The following is a 14,526-nucleotide window of genomic DNA, read 5'->3' as shown; positions in this document are numbered from 1 at the left end:
GTGAGCGTTGGGGTGTGGGTGATAGTCACTGTCAAGCAGAAGGAGATGGAGCTGTGATTGTGGAGGTTTTATGGAATCCTAAATGTCTACAGTATGGAAACAGACTTTTCGGCCCAATTTGACAATGCCATTCCAGTTTTCATTGTTAAATAGTCCCATTTGCCTGTGTTGGCCCATATACCCCCTACCCCACACCCCAGCTGTCCCTCACTCCCAGAGAACATGGATAAAGGGGACTTAGTAATAGCAGTGCACTGAATTTCATGTTAAAATGGTGAAACTTAACAAGTCCCTAAACAGAAAGTAATCCTTGATGTCGACGAAACAGCAGTAATAAGGTGAGGTGATGTGATGCACATGGGCAGGACAAACAAGACAAGGAAATACACGATGAACAACAGGACCCTGGGAAGCATTGACAATTAGAGAGATTTGGGTGAATGTATACCAGTCTCTGAAGGTAGATAAAGAATGGAGATAATATACTTGCTTTTATTAGCCTGACATCTTGTTTCTGTCCTTGGGATTTTCACTTGCGATCTCTTCCTCCCTTGAACTCTCTTTCTCTCATTCCCTCCCGCTGACTGTCACTATCGCATTCTCTGTCTGCTGGTTCTTCTCTTTTTCTCTCAATGCATTTTCTCTCCCTCTTTCTCCCTGGCCCCTCTGCTCTGTCCCAGTGGCAGGGAAGGGGGATTGGGAAGATTTGGACTGAGTGCCACAAGTTGCTGTACAGTTAATGCAGTAGGATACACATTTCCCATGTCTCTCCCGGGTTTTACCCTCACTGTTGTCCAAACCGGGCCAGGGAGTGGAGGGATGAGTGGAAGGGGCATAAGCAGAGGGATCTTGGTGTCCATGTACACAGATCTCTGAAAGTTGCCACCCAGGTAAATAGTGCTGTGAGGAAGGCATATGGTGTACTGGGCTTTATTGGCAGAGGAATTGAGTTCCGGAGTCCTGAGGTCATGTTGCAGTTGTATAAGACTCTGGTGCGGCCTCATCTGGAGTATTGTGTGCAGTTTTGGTCGCCATACTATAGGAAGGATGTGGAAGCTTTAGAACGAGTGCAGAGGAGGTTTACCAGGATGTTGCCTGGAATGGTAGGAAAATCTTATGAGGAAAGGCTGAGGCACTTGGGGCTGTTCTCATTGGAGAAGAGAAGGTTTAGGGGAGATCTGATAGAAGTGTATAAGATGATTAGGGGTTTAGATAGGGTAGATACTAAGAACCTTTTACCGCTAATGGAGTCAGGTGTTACTAGGGGACATAGCTTTAAATTAAGGGGTGGTAGGTATAGGACAGATGTTAGGGGTAGATTCTTCACACAGCGGGTTGTGAGTTCATGGAATGCCCTGCCCGTATCAGTGGTGAACTCTCCTTCTTTATGGTCATTTAAGCGGGCATTGGATAGGCATTTGGAAGTTATTGGGCTAGTATAGGTTAGGTAGGATTCGGTCGGCGCAACATCGAGGGCCGAAGGGCCTGTACTGCGCTGTATCCTTCTATGTTCTATGTTCTATGTTCTAAAGTACCTTTCTCATGGAGTGTGTGATCGGTTGGCTGCAGACTGGAATCTTGCTGTGCATTAAAGCAGTCAGTCAAAAGACCAGTTCGTCTCTGAACATACTCACCATGTCCTTCAGCCCAGGGATTGTGAGTCTTTGAGGGGAGGCAGAGTAGCCTTGCCCCTGAGTTCTTGAGCAGAGGAATGGGAAGCAAGGAGGTGGTGAGAGAGAGAGCCAGGGAGAGGGGGAGTGTTTGATGGGGCTTGAGGGAGGGGGTGGGGGAAGGGACTGTTGTAGGAGAGAGAGAGATGGAAGGGTGAGAGAGGACAGAGAGGCAGAGTATGAGACAGGGCGGAAGAGTGGTCTCCCCAGGTAGGGGAGTAACAATGCCATTCAGGGCAAGGCCTGAGGAGCTGGACAGCACTAGGATCATTTAAATGGGGAGTGTGGGGAGACGATGGAGAGTTGTTGGTGGTTGTGGTACTAGGGAGGCATCATGGTCTGAAAGGACTATCTGTGTGATGTGAAGCTTCCATAATTCTGGGACTGGGATCTTGCTGTGCATGAAAGCAGTCAGTTACAGGCCAGTTAGTCCAGGCAAACTCATTAATCTCTGCGCCAGGGAGTGGGGCTCAGCATGATATGGGGGAACAGCAAAATATTTGAGAGGGTACACATTTGGTGAGGAGGGCAAAATAATTGGGGAAGGGCAAACATTTGGGAGGGGAGTAAAATGGGAACAGAATAGGGGGATACAATATTGTGTGGGCACTTTCAGATCTAAGAGAAAAAGACAGGGTGAAAGAGAGAATCAGAGAGAAAGAGACAGAGGGAGTTAGTGACAGAGAGAAGAGGGGAAGAGTGGGGAAGAAGAAACAGGAACAGAGAGAGAACAGAGAGATCGAGGAGGAGGAGAGCAAGCGAAGAACAAAGACAGAGAGAGCTAGAGAATCTCAGAGTGGGAGGGAGAGAAGGGCAGAGGGAGAGATAGGGAAGAGAGAGAGAGAAACTATGGCCTCACAGTGAATTGGTCTAAAAATATATCCAGGTATTTATCTCTAAAATGTTAGTACCAATAAAATAATAATAGCAGTAATAAATACTTACACAAATTAAGAGCCTAAAATGAAATAACAATCCCAAGTAAATGTACATGGGAGTATCTTCACATAGGCCATTATCGTTTGGGGAACATCAAAGGACAAAGCAACAAACGGCAAGATGGGAAACGTCCTGTTTGACAAAGTTGTTTGATCCTCTGTGGGACAGCTGCTACCACAACCCTCCAGATCTCAGTGTTTGTCCTGTTAAACTGTACGCCACAGCACTATGCCTCTTTCTACAAATAGCATAACTCATGTCTTTTTGACAAACAAATAATTCAACAATACACATCATAAATGGAACCCTGTGCTTAACACCGCTCCCAGTGATCTGTCCTCACAAATATCACGTCCCCACACATCCACTGATTGATGAAAACACGCAGGTAGTCAATACCACCCGTGCTCACCGTCAGTTATCACTCCATAATGACCTGCTCAACTCACCTTTTGCTAATATTGTAGCTGGGCTCCCATTTGGAGCAAGCTGCCTGAGCAAGATCCACTAACACCATCTCTTTACATCAAGGAATGGGAAACACCAGGTATCACTGAAAAATGGGTCATTACAAAACCCATCTGAGAAATAGCAGGCTTTAAACTACTCCAGGGAAAGACTGTCTTGCTGAACACTTTCTTGACCAGATAGGGTCAGTGCTCAGCCAAATTCCATCAATATGGCCTCAGTGTATACACATTCTGTACAGCATAGAGAAACCCACAATACTGCACATTACTGAGGAGCCTCCTCCAGGAGCACACTGTCAGTTTCAGAGACTATTTTATCTTGTGTGGTATCTCATTATTTTTAATGTCATTGAATGACAACAGGTTTATTTTAATGATGCGATATCATCGAGATTTATGTTTGTACTTCAATACTCCAGACACTGGATTAATCTGATCCTATTAGGGCTCAAATACTAATTCCAACTTATATTCAAACAACAAGACTTGCATGATTTTACCCACTATCAGTCCCATCAATATTGAAATATCTTTCAATATTCTTTTCAGCGATGACTTTCATTTTGCTGAGGCTATTCAGCTAATCAATACCTCATGTTGTAGAACACTTTGAAAGCTGTTTTACAAAGTACTGTTATCCCACTGCTTTTCTTGTTAATTCAGTTTTGAAACTCATTTCAGAAATTCTATCTGTGAATGACCACTCTGGCACCGAACCAAAAGTTGATGCTGACTACAACTGCTAGAACTCACTAGGTAATACTTTCTTAAAATATATCCAAAGAAAAAACAGGAACAAATTCAGATCCTTATCCTCAGAATTCTCAAATGGCAGAATCACATCAAACAGAAGAGGCCCTTTGGACCATTGTGTTTGTCCCACCAAAATGACACTAAATCCACATCAGTCCCATTTTCCAGCACTTGGCCCATAGCCTTGAATGTTATGACATTTCAAGTGCTCTTCCAAGTATTTTCAGGAGGTTTACAATTTCAATTTCAGGCGCCTTACCAACTTCTAGGTGGGAAGAATTTTTCTCATGTCCCCTCTAAACCTCCTGCCTTTCAGCTTAAAATTATACCACCCTGTTAAAGGGGGAACAACTGCTTTCTATTCACCCTGTCTATGGTTTTCATAGATACTCCGATCTCTGTTCTTCGTGAAACAACCCGAGCTTATCCAGCCTCCCTCTTCACAGCTAAATTGCTACAGCCTAAGCAACATTCTACTGAACCTCCTTTGCACTCCCTCCAATGCAAACGCATCCTTCCCATGCTGCAGTGACCAGAACTACACACAATAGTCCAACTATGGCCTAAACAAAGTCCAACAGCACTTCCCTGCTCTTATAAATTACGTTTTGACTAGTCAAGGCACATATCCTGTACACCTTCTTAACTACCCTATTAGCCAGTCCTGCCACCTTCAGAGATCTGTTAACAAGCACCTTAAGATCTTTTGGTTGCTTTATGCAGTCTGGTGTCCTCCCATTCACTGAGTACTGCCTTGTCTTGCAACTTCTGGCAAAATGTATCAGGTCAGGGTTTATCAGGATTAAAATTTATCTGCCGTTGATCTGCTTGTTTGACCAATCTACCGACTTTTGTTTGTAGCCTAAGAATATTTTCCTCACTGCCAACCACCCAGTCAATATTTGTGTCATCACAAACTTACTCAGTATCCCCAACCACCCCCACCCCCCAACAACACACATGAACACACACACACACACACTCTTTATTATCATTTACGAATATCACAAACAATAAAAGATCCAAAATTGATCCCACTGGATACCAGTCTCCAATTACACTAACAGCCTTCTTTCAGCTTTGCCTCGGCTTCCTCTGTCTGAGTCAATTTGCTAACTTATTCTGAATTCCATGTGTTTTTACTTTAGTTGTTAGTCTCCTATGTATGGCTTTGGGACAGTTCAGTGACTCAGTGCTTATCTCTGCTGCCTCACAGCACCAGGGCCCTGGGTTTGATTCCAGACTTGGGTGACTATCTGTGTGGAGTTTACACATTCTCCCTGTGTTTGTGCGGGTTTCCTCTGGGTGCTTGTTTTCCTCCCACAGTCCAAAGGTGTGCAGGTTAGGTGAATTGGCCATGCTAAATTGCCCATAGAGACAGAAGCATTAGGTAGGGGTAAAGGTAGGGGAATGGGTCTGGGTGGGTTAACCTTTGAAAGGTCAGTGTGGAGTTGTTGGCCTGCATGGCCTGTTTCCATACTGTAGGGAATTGAATTTAATCTTGTCAAAGGCTTTGCTAAAATCCATATAAACTACATCAATTGCCCTACTCTCATCCAAAGACCTGGTCACGTCCTCGAAGAATTTCACCACATTTATGATGCATTTTGTCCCTCTGACAAAACCACGCTAACAAAAAAGAACAAAGAAAATTACAGCACAGGAACAGGCCCTTCAGCCCTCCAAGCCTCTGCTGATCCGGATCCTCGAGTAAAACCCATCGCCTATTTTCCAAGGATCTGTATCCCTCTGTCCCCTGGCCATTCATGTAGCTGTCTGGATACATCTTAAATGACGCTATCATGTCCATCTCTACCTCCTCTCTGCATAAAGACCTTTCCACGCATATTTCCCTTAACCCTTTCCCATCTCACCTTGAACTTGTGACCTCTAGTAATTAATCCCCCACCCTGGGAAAAAAAGCTTCTTGCTATCCACCCTGTCTGTACCTCTCATGATTTTGTCAACCTCAGTCAGGATCGCCCCCTTAAACTCCATCTTTTTAATGAAAATAATCTTATTCCACTCAATCTCTCTTCATAGCTAGCACCCTCCATACCAGGCAACATCCTGGTGAATCTCTTCTGCACCCTCTCCAAAGCATCCACATCTAATGGTAATGTAGCAACCAAAACTGTATGCTGTATTCCAAATGTGGCTGAACCAAAGTCCTGCACAACTATTACATGACCTGGCAAATCCTGTACTCAATACCCCATCCGATGTAGGAAAGCATGCCGTATACCTTCTTGACCACTCTATTGACCTGCATTGCCACCTTCAGGGAAATATGGGGCCTGAACACGCAGATCTCTCCGTATGTCAATTGCCCCAGTGCTTAAGTCCAAAGATGTGCAGATTAGGTGAACTGACCTTGCTAAATTACGCATCGTGTTGGGGGATATGAAGCAAGGTGCATTGGATAGGGGAAGTCTAGAGTAATTGGTGTAGGGGACTGGGTTGGTGTGGACTTGTTGGGCCAAATGGCCTGTTTCCATATTGTAGGGATCCTAATTTACTGTATAGTTTGCTTCAGAACTGGGTCTTCCAAAATGTATCACCTCGCATTTGCCTAGACTGAACTCCATCCGCCATTTCTCTGCCCAACTCTCCAATCTATCCATATTCTGCTGCATTCTCTGACAGTCCCCTTCACTAACTGCTACTCCACCACTGGTCACAGTTCTTCATTTTGAGAAACTCCCTTCCACTATTACTCACTGTCTCCTGTTGTCCAGCCAATTCTCTATCCATCTAGCTCATACACCGCGGATCCCAAGCACCTTCACTTTCTCTATCAGCCTGCTTTGGGGAGCCTTATCAAACGCCTTATTGAAGTCCACGTATATGATATCTACAGCTCTTCTCTCATCAATCAACGTTGTCACTTCCTCAAATAATTCTGTTAAGTTGGTATTATCTCAGAGAATAGATAAGGGAGATCTAGTGGAATGGGTACTTGGATTTTCAGAAATCTTTTGATTTGTGGGATCTTTGACAAAGTCCCACATAAAAAGTTAGTTTGCAACATCAAAGCAAATGGGATCAGGATAATATACTGACTTGAATTGAGAATTCATAGCAAACAGAACGTGTATTGTTTGGAGTGGAAGGTAATGACACTGGGTAGCATAAGGATCAATGCTTGGGTTCCAGTTATTCGCAATAGACTTCATGATTTTTTTTTTACATTCATGCGATGTATACACTGGGTTCTCTAAACTACTGTCAGATATTTTGTTTATTTATTAATTGGATAATTAATACTTCATCATTAAGACTTGCAGTTTGAACTTGAACCGAGTGTTTATGCAACAATTTAAATTCACCAGTGAAATGCCAACCATTGCAAATATAAATTCTGAACTGTTGTAATGTCTCAGGTATGTTCCCTGAATGTTATAATAAAAGAATTCTATAATTCTTGCACCGACCTCAGAATGATGAAAGTGTCGGATAACGACAAAAGTAAAATCACAGACTTTCTTCTGCTTTACATCTCTGGGATTCTCTCATTTGCTATGGCCCTTCAGTCTCTGATGGGCTCAACTTGTCATAAAAATATGTCTCACTGTCAGTACTGAGCTACAGAATGAAAGTGTATGGAACCAAGGACATTAAAACCCAATCAAAACAGTTAAATCCCACCCAACCGGCACAGAAAATTAATTCTGCTTTGGATAACAGAAACAATTGGCAATTACCTCTGTCGGTTCATATCTATAGTAGAAGGGGATGTTTTTAAAAATAGACCAGAATGCATGTTATTCAGAAGATGACAGCTGCATTTTTCTTGGCGCAATACTGTGTATCCACGTTCTGGAAATAGATGACAATTACATCGATCAAAGGAGGAGGTAACTGTCAACCAGACAGAACAGTTTTTGGCTGAATGTATCAGAACATTGTGAACACATAGTGGTGAGATCCAGGAAAGACAGGGTAAATTAATAACATTTAATCTGCCACAGAATAACCTCTGTGATTGTAATAAATAGGTCTGCTGTCACCACAGCCATGAGGTAACGGCTGGTGCAGGTTGAGGGGCTGCACTTTCCTTCGGCCAGTATCATAATTCCGAGTAAACAGGTCCTTCTCCTGTTTAAGATACCATTTAAAATTCATGTCTTTGAATAAGTTATTGCCATCTGACGTAATATAGACAATAGGTGCAGGTGTAGGCCATTCTGCCCTTCAAGCCAACACCACCATTCATTATAACCATGGCTGATTATCCTCAATCAGCATCCTGTTCCTGCCTTACCCCCAGGATTCCTCGATTCCACTATCCTTAAGAGCTCTATCCAACTCTTTCTTGAAAGTATCCAGAAACTCTGCTCCGACAGCCTTCTGGAGCAGAGCATTCCACACACCCACCACTATCTGGGTGAAGATGTTTCTCCTCAACTCTGCTCTAAATGGCCTACCCCTTATTTTTAAACTGTGTCCTCTGGTTCGGGACTCACCCATCAACAGAAACATGCTTCCTGCCTCCAGAGTGTCCAATCCTTTAATAATCTTATACATCTCAATCAGATCCCCTCTCAGCCTTCTAAACTCAAGGGTATGCAAGCCCAGTCGCTCCAACCTTTTAACATAGATAGTCCCGCCATTCCAAGAATTGACCTCGTGAATCTACGCTGCACTCCCTCAATATCCAGAATGTCCTTCCTCAAATTTGGAGACCAAAACTGCACACAATATTCGAGGTGCGGTCTCACCATGGCCCTGTACAGCTGCAGAAGAGCCTCTTTGCTTCTATACTCAATTCCTCTTGTTATGAAGGCCAGCAAGCTATTAGCTTTCTTCACTGCCTGCTGTACCTGCATGCTTCATGGGTCAAAATTAAACTTCATTTAATTTGTCATGATAAAAGTGGGTACATCAGCATCAGTCCAGGGTGAACTGAATGGAAACAGACCAAGTAAAGTATTGCTGAAAATATATTTGCAATCAAAAGACACAGATTTTAAAAAAGTATTGATTTAATCTTTATAATGGAGCATGTTGTCCTCTAAATTCTCGAATTTCCATTCTCACCTGTTTCCCTGTATTCAAAATGTTCTATGTTCATCATTCATTTATTTGCTTTCTTGGACAGGTGTGAATCACATTTTGTAAAATATCTATGAAAGTGTTAGCTGTTCTGTTGTGATATAAATGTTACCAGCTGATGTGATCGTGAAAGAAACGACCGATTTCATTGAATTAAGTGAAATGAAATGCAGGTAAGAATGCCAGAAACAACAGTAAGTTTGACAATTGGGAAAAATCCTGTGTCACTGTGCTGTCTAAACTTCTGGATTCCTTCTCTCAATCCTTCTTATTATCCAACTCTGTCTCCTAAACCTATACCCTCTATTTTGCACTCTTCTCCACTTGGAAAAAGACCTTGGCAATTCTCCCTATCCATGCCCCTCATGATTTTATTAACCTCTATAAGGTCACCCCTCAGCCTCCAATACTCCAGGGAAAAATAGCCTCAGTCTATTCAACTTCCCCCTACAGCTCAAACCTTCCAACCCTGGCAACAACCTCGTAAACCTTTCCTGAAACTTTTCAAGTTTAACAACGTCTTTCCTACAACAGGGAGACCAGAATTGCGCACAGCATTCCAAAAGGTCTAACCAAAATCCTGTATAGCTGCAACAGGACTTTCTAACTCTCATACTCAACACACTGAACAATAAAGGCAAGCACACCAAAAGCCTACTTCACTACCCTGTTTAACCTGCGACTTCACTTTCAAGGAACAATGAACCTGCACCCCAAGGTCTCTTTATTTGGCAACACTTCCCATTAAGTGTATTGGTCCTTTCCTGATTCGCCATACCAAAATGCAACACCACATACTTATTTGAATTAAACTCCATCCGCCACTCCTTGGCACATTGGTCCATATGATGACGATTCCATTGTACTCTGACATAACCATCTGTACTGTCCACTACACCACCAATTTTGGTGTAATTTGATTTTGATTATTATTTTATTGTCATGTGCATTTTACATAAAAAAAGCAATAAAATACAGTGAAAACATTTCATTTGCCACCATGATACAGCACTATTTTGAATAATTTAAGAATAAGGGAAAAATGGAAAGATATGGCTGAAGATGAGCCAGCTAAACACTGTCATCAATGCCTATGCCATCATTCTTTTTCCACCACCACTTCACCACCGTATGCAGAGGACCCAACCAACACTGAAGTTGCTGATCCTTAGACATGTACTGCTCGACCATTGCGAGCCAATGGCTGCGCCAAACCAACCAATGTCAGAGCTGTATTTCTCACCAGTAGACCCACCTCATCAATGTTGCCATCGTGCCTTTCCGCCACTGCTTCACTGGTGCTAGTGCTGGACCCAACCAACAATAAAGTCACCAAACCTCAGGCAAGATTTTTTTCCGCTGGGTTGATCTTGCTGATGTCGTCTCCACCGATATGACAGAAACTGATTTTAGGTCCTGTACATGCTCTGGAAAAGTAAGTAGCTGCTCATGTGAGGTGTGCCCAGGGCCCACTCTTCCCTGTGTTGGACGCTTGCTGCCATGATATTGTCCAAGTTCAGGACAGTGTCAAGAAAAGAAATAAAAAAAGAGAAGCAAAAGAAAGAAAAAGAAAAGCGGTTGGAGCAAATGAGTTCTGGCACAAGAGCCATTCTGCCATATGGTGCTGCCATCTTAGGACGAAGCAAACTTATTGCAAACTTACTAACCATACCTTCTATATGTAAATTATTATTTAAGTAAAATGATAAAAAGTAGTGGACCTAGCACCAAATTCTGTGGAGCACCGCTGGTCAGAGGCCTCCAGTCCAATAAACAAACCTCCACCACCATCCTCTGTCTTCTAATCCAAAGCCAATTTTGTAACAAATTGACAAACTCACTCTGAATCCCGTGATCAAACTTTACTAACCAGTCAACCATGCAGAACCTTGTCAAAGGCTGCACTAAAATCCACGTAAACAACTTCTTCTGCCCTCAATCTTTTTGATTACTTCCTCAAAAAACTCAAGCAGGTTTGTGAGGTACGATTTTCCTTGCAAAAAAATCCATGCTATCTCTACTCAATCCTTACCTCTCTGAAAGCATATAAAGCCTATCTTTCAGAATCATCGCCAACAACTTACCCACCACTAAAGTTAGACCCACAGGTCTATAGTTTCCAGGTTTTTCCTCACATCTTTTCTTAAAGACGTGGTGGGCGGCACGGTGGCACAGTGGTTAGCACTGCTGCCTCACAGCGCCTGGAGACCCGGGTTCAGTTCCCGACTCAGGCGACTGACTGTGTGGAGTTTGCACGTTCTCCCCGTGTCTGCGTGGGTTTCCTCCGGGTGCTCCGGTTTCCTCCCACAGTCCAAAGATGTGCGGGTCAGGTGAATTGGCCAATCTAAATTGCCCATAGTGGTAAGGGGTAAGGGATAATGTAGGGGTATGGGTGGGTTGCGCTTCGGCGGGTCGGTGTGGACTTGTTGGGCCGAAGGGCCTGTTTCCACACTGTAAGTAATCTAATCTAATCTAAATAATAGCACAGCATTAGCCAAATTCCAGTTCTTTGGTTCTTCAGCCATGCTCAGTGTTGAAGAAAACTCTCGAGACTCGGACCTTGCAAACTGATTAGTTTATTACATGATATATCATGGGAATTCACCATCCTAACTGTGGCTCGGTGTTAATCCGAAGTACATCAGGATACTACAGGATCATCAAGAGAAAGGAACTGATCGTTAATTACACAGTTTGGCATGCTTACAAGTTGGTACTAAATTAGAGGTTAGTCATTAAGTTCAAAACTAAAGCACTATTATGCATTCTACAAGTGGGCAAATGAAATGGTATCACTACATGCTCCAGTTAACACTAAGCAGAGATACCCCTAATTGGCTGAAAAACCATGAGGAGGCAATAACTAGAGAAGGAAGGGGGACGAATTGGAAAGTTTATGTCAACTTGACTGGTTTTACAGCCTGTGCTGATCATTCAGCAAAGGGAGGAGACACTATCTTAAGAAGGAAAATAAGGACAACCTTTCACATCACCTCATAGTAAGGAATGCATAGCCAGCAAAGTTCTGACTGGGGACACAAAATGGAACTCTCAGCCGAATCAGGAAAATGGCTTCTGGGCAAATAATGTTAACTCTTCCCTAACAAATATTTCTACTAGGTGCCCCAAAATTTCCTACCCAACTTCCCACAACATCCTGGGACACATATAATCAGGTACTGGAGGGTTATCTATCTTTGTGTTTTCTGAGACCTCCAGTTCTTCCTCTTCTGTAATGTGAACTGTTTTTAAAATATCAATATTTATTTCCCTGAATTCTCTAGCCCTCGTTTCTTTTTCCAACAGTAAAAATTGATGTGAAATATTCAGTTACCATCTCTCCCACTTCCTGAGGTTCAACACAAACTCAACTTTGTTGATCTTTAAAGGTTCTCTCTCTCTCTCTCTCTCATTGCTCTCTTGTTGTTGAAATATTTATAGAATCTTTTTTGGGAGATCTTAAATCTTACTTGCGAGGGCTATCTAATTTTCCATTTTTGCCTTTCTGATTTCCTTTTTAAGCATGTTCCTACCCTCTTTATACCCTTAAACCAACAGGACCATATGCTTCTGAACTCTCATTATCACACTTTGAAAGACTCCCACTTGTCAGTCATACTTTTAGTTGTAAACGGTCTGCTCTAATCAACTTTTGAAAGTTATTGCATCATTCCCCTAAATTTTACCTTATTCCAATTAAGAGCTTTAACTTTTTTGGAAGATTTATTCTTTTCCATAGCTATTTTAAAACTAACAGCATTACAATCACCAGTTCCAGTCACTTGCTCTGCCTTATTTTGCAAAAGATATTCAAGTTTTGCTCATTCTCTACAGGAACATTTATATATTGATAAAAAAAATGTTCTTGAACACATTGAACAAATTCTTCATCAACCAAAACTTTAACACTATGACAGTCCCTCAGAAATATCTAATCTAATTGCAGTAGTAATGTATTCCTTAATTAAATATGCCATTCCCTCTCCTCTCTTACTATCCCTCCTATAACACCTAAAGCCTGAGCTGCCTCTTGTCAATTCTTCAGCCAAGCTTCTGTAGTAGCTTAAAGTCTGGTTGAAGATTTGTAGCTCGGGTGTCCGTTGTTGTGGTTCTGTTCGCCGAGCTGGAAGATTTTGCTGCAAACGTTTCGTTCCCTGGCTAGGGAACATCATCAGTGCTATTGGAGCCTCCTGTGAAGCGCTGCTTTGATGTTTCTTCCGGTATTTATAGTGACACCTGGAAGCGGCAAGAACATCCATCAACAGACACATCGACCTGGACCCCACATACAAACTACTACAGCTGAAACTGACACCCGGAAGCGGCAAGAACAAACCACTATAAATACCGGAAGAAACATCAAAGCAGCGCTTCACAGGAGGCTCCAATAGCACTGATGATGTTCCCTAGCCAGGGAACGAAACGTTTGCAGCAAAAACTTCCAGCTCGGCGAACAGAACCACAACGGACACCCGAGCTACAAATCTTCAACCAGACTTTAAACACTTACGGGCGAGAAATGCTGAGACAAGCCAGGAGATGGGAATCCTGCGCTAACCGCCTAAGCGCAACACATGAACAACTCCGGTTCCTCCACGAATGCAGAAAAAATCAAATCCTGCCACAACGTGTCAAGTACAGACCTCCAGTAAATAATCCACAAGCCAGGGAAACAGCCAAGAAGAACGGATTCAGGATGGTCCAGGTAATGATCACAGACGCTCACAACCGACTGCACAAATACAAGCAACAAATTGCGCGCCAGAAGTCGTTAATTTTAAAAACCACTAATCAGGAATGGACCCGGACCATAGAACAGGCCATCACTATAGGACAGAACAGGACAACACTTCGCAAAAAAATGGCACTAAAAGAAAAAATGGACAAACTAACCCACAAACAGGAGGACACTACAACACACACCTGGGTTAAAAACCTCTCCCACAGACATGGAAAGAACTATACTGGCCAAGGGACTCAAATACAACTACAGGGATGCCAACACAGCAGACTTCCTAGCAGCACTAGAATGCACACTCAGGAACAATGGACTGACAGAAGAGACACAACAAACAGTGAGACAAACGGTCGTACCTATGATGATAAGAAAACGACATACACATAACCTCAACACCAAGGAGAGGGAAGCACTGAAAGCACTGAAAAATGACAAGAACATAATCATACTACCGGCAGATAAAGGCAGAATGACGGTCATCTTAGATAAATCAGACTACATCAATAAAGCACAACAACTACTCGCAGACACCAACACCTACCAAATGAAGGATTCCGACCCCACACCACAACTCACCAATAGAATAATCAACACACTAAGGAATCTACAAAAAAAACGGACAGATAACCAAAGCGGACCAGCAAAGAATGAAACCTGAAAGCAACAACACCCCCAGATTCTACGGACTACCCAAAGTACACAAACCAGACATCCCACTCAGACCCATAGTATTACTACCAGGGACACCAGCATACAAACTGGCCAAAGAACTACAACAGAAACTGAAACACCTAGTCAGCGGATCCAAACACTCCATACAATCAACACAGGAATTCTTGGACATCATCAGGAATACACACATAGACAAAGAAGAAACCATGGTATCATTCGACGTGACGGC

Source organism: Hemiscyllium ocellatum (assembly GCF_020745735.1).
Source record: "Hemiscyllium ocellatum isolate sHemOce1 chromosome 15 unlocalized genomic scaffold, sHemOce1.pat.X.cur. SUPER_15_unloc_5, whole genome shotgun sequence".
Classification (NCBI taxonomy): Eukaryota; Metazoa; Chordata; class Chondrichthyes; order Orectolobiformes; family Hemiscylliidae; genus Hemiscyllium; species Hemiscyllium ocellatum.
This window is presented reverse-complemented; position numbering follows the sequence as displayed.